Source organism: Pseudorca crassidens, chromosome 14 (assembly GCF_039906515.1).
Source record: "Pseudorca crassidens isolate mPseCra1 chromosome 14, mPseCra1.hap1, whole genome shotgun sequence".
Lineage (NCBI taxonomy): Eukaryota > Metazoa > Chordata > Mammalia > Artiodactyla > Delphinidae > Pseudorca > Pseudorca crassidens.
The window spans coordinates 53,288,805-53,292,158 of NC_090309.1; the positions used below are offsets into that span (position 1 = coordinate 53,288,805).

Consider the following 3,354-nt stretch of genomic DNA (forward strand, 5'->3'; position numbering starts at 1 on the left):
ATTCCATTCCACAGGATTGCTCCTAGGAAGGCCTGGCCCAAGACCCATCCCCAGAGGGGTCACCAGCAAAGAAAGCTGGTGAGCCCCGACCCTTAATCCTCGCCTCCTCCTCGTTCAGCTGGCAGGTTAATCCCTTCAGAGGCAGCCGAGACCTCCCTCTCATCTCCTGGATCCTCGGGGTCAGCATGGATATGTGGGCTCAGAAGACCCCTCTCCCAGGGGCCACAGCCTCTCTCTGTGACCCTCCGCCGGGTTTCCCCAAGCCCCTCCTTTGGAGAACCACCGATCACTGCCCTCTGGAGGCATCAAGTCCTCTGAGAGCCGTGTCCTGCTCCTCCCAGCATCGCTCCCAGGAGGGAGAGGCAGTTCATTTTCTCCCTGAATTCCAGCCCCTGGCACAGATAAACCTTGGGAAGCATTTCCTGAAGCTTCCCAGGCCTTTCTCAGCATGAATATTTTATACTTCTGCAGTAAACTAGAGTGTTAGATCAAGAAGAAGTGGTCGGTGCCACACTGCTGCATGCTGGCAAGGAGTTTGGGGTGGGCAGGTGATGGGAGAGGAGGCGGTTTCTCATTTCTTCCAATCCAAGCAGAAATTAGGTCCCTCACCTGAGCACCCAACCTTCCCCTGCAGTGTGAATGGGTGGCTGCCCCCAGGCCAGCAGTATTCCTGCTCACTGGTCCACCTTTCAGGTGCTCCAAGAGATCACCCTGGATGTCTGCTTTGTCATTTTAGTCCATGCCTCTGCTACTGTCCCACTCACTGAATGCGAGGGCCGCACCTCTGAGACCTCCACATCCAGCCGTCATACTTTACAGAAGGGGAAACGAGACCAGGGAGATAGAGGGACGGCTCAAGGTCATCCTGCACAGTGGGTGGGAATACATTTAGGGATCCTGACTCACAGCAGGGGGCTTCATCCTAACCACTGATTTCAGCCAGAGAAGATCTGTCAACCTGTCACTGCTGCTGGCTTACTTTCCCTTCCCTGAGCCCAGGATAACGCGAGTGGCTAAAACTTACACAAAGTGTCCTGTACTCCTGGTCCCGTTTGAAGTGCTTTACATACATTCATTTTTAAAAATAACTTAACACCCTATGAAGTATACTTTCTACTTTATAAGTGAAGAAACTGAGGACCAGAGAGGTTAAGTAATATACCCAAGATCACACAGTGACAGAGCTGAGATTCAAGGCCAGGCAACATGGCTCCAAAGTCCATGCTCTTACCTTCTGCACCATCCTTCCCCTCAGAATAACAAACTATGTTAGGCTCTGTTCTAAGAGTTTATGTGCACAGGCTCGGGGGCTGCCACGGGAGACAGGCTGTGGTTGATGCCGAGGGTGAGAGGTGAAGACACCCCACACAATTGTTTTCCAACCAGGCCCAGACATGCCTGTCCTTGAAAGGTAAAAACTTCAGTGTGAGCCTTCCTCCCTAAAGAGGCAAACAGTACAGCACTCTGAACAGACACTAAAAACAGCTCTCATCTCAAAGAACCCAGCACTTGTGTCACAGTAGTAGAAGTTAGATGCTGGTGTAACAGCATTTGATGCAAGAAGACTTCTCGCCAGACAGTGATCTCTTTGGACCCATTACTTTGCATTTGCAATCAGATTGGATCACCTCCCATCCTGAGGCTCCCCAAGACTTTCAAGAGTTTTTCCAGTGACCCTTACAGAAAGATACCATCTCCTGAGAAATGCACTATTTATTTACAGTGCATTGGATCTCTAGGAAACACCGGAATTATCAGTGAAGAATATATTAAATAGCTCAAGGGCTACTGTAAAGCATTTTTCTTTTTTTTTTTTTTTTTGCGGTACGCGGGCCGCTCACTGTTGTGGCCTCTCCCGCTGAGGAGCACAGGCTCCGGACGCGCAGGCTCAGCGGCCATGGCTCACGGGCCCAGCCACTCTGCGGCATGTGGGATCTTCCCTGACCGGGGCACGAACCCGTGTCCCCTGCGTCGGCAGGCGGACTTTCAACCACTGCGCCACCAGCGAAGCCCAGTAAAGCATTTTTCTACGGCTTGACAGTAAAGCTCCTAGAACCAGTTCCTATCTCTGAAATGAGGTGTTCCTTTAGAGTCAATAAGAACACACAAAACCTACAAGTCATGCAGGACACATCCTGAAGTTCTTAAAAGAGAAGGGACCTGAAGATGCCTTCTGTGCTGTGGAGGTAACAATTGATTGATTTTTACCCAAGAGACTCCTGGAATTTTGTCTTTGGACAGGCTGCTTTTTTTTCTTTTAAATGTATTTATTTTATTTTATTTTTGGTTGTGTTGGGTCTTTGTTGCTGTGCATGGGCTTTCTCTAGTTGTGGCCAGCGGGGGCTACTCTTCATTGCGGTGCGCGGGTTTCTCATTGCGGTGGCTTCTCTTGTTGTGAAGCATGGGTTCTAGGCATGCGGGCTTCAGTAGTTGTGGTGCGTGGGCTCAGTAGTTGTGGCTCGCAGGCCTAGCTGCTTCGCAGCCTGTGGGAACTTTCCAGACCAGGGCTCGGACTCGTGTCTCCTGCCTTGGCAGGCGGATTCTTAACCACTGCGCCACCAGGGAAGCCCCTGGACAGGCCTCTTTGACAGATGGTGTGGGGATATTCAGCTTTGCCAGGTATGGCAGTGATTTTATATCTCACTCTGCGAAGGCAAAGTGAAGAAGCGCTACAGAAAATATCTTCCAAGTGGCTTTTCGGTTTTTGATAACTATTACACTTCTGAAGTGGCATTTTGTGGCTTCAGTCCTATAAGACTTTAACCCATGAGACTGGACACATATTTGGACTTTGACCGGCCTAATGCAAGGCTCCAACCACTTGGAAGAAGCTGGCCAGAGCCTCCTCAACCTTTGCCCTGTTTATGCAAGTTGCAGAGTGCTATTTGCTTCAATAACACAGAAAGATACAAAGTGGATTGATGATGAATCTGCTGACACACCAGGAATTACTCTGAAACTTAGTCATGAGGATAATGGGAATTTGCTGGGAATTCCCTGGCGGTCCAGTGGTTAGGACTCCACAGCTGAGGGCCCAGGGTTCAGTCCCTCGTCAGGGAACTAAGATCCTCCAAGCCGAGCAATGCAGCCAAAAAAAAAATGTGAATTTGCCAAAACCAGTGGAAGCCTTTAAAGAATGGAAAGAGTGCTCTTGTGATAAGCTATAATGGAAAAGAATCTGAAAAAGAATATATATATATACACACACACACACACACACACACACACACACATAACTGAATACTTTGCTGTATACTTCATAAAAAAGGAAAAAAAAAAGAATGGAAAAAGTGAATAAAATGCCTTGCTGTTCTCCCAAAATAAGAACCTTCAATTAGGACTACTTAAAATAAA

General features: G+C 48.7%; 1 pseudogene; it reads left to right on the forward strand.

Moving 5' to 3' along the window:
* Positions 1–639: 639 nt before the first annotated feature.
* LOC137205539 (archaemetzincin-2-like) lies at positions 640–3,016 on the forward strand (annotated as a pseudogene).
* Positions 3,017–3,354: the final 338 nt, after the last annotated feature.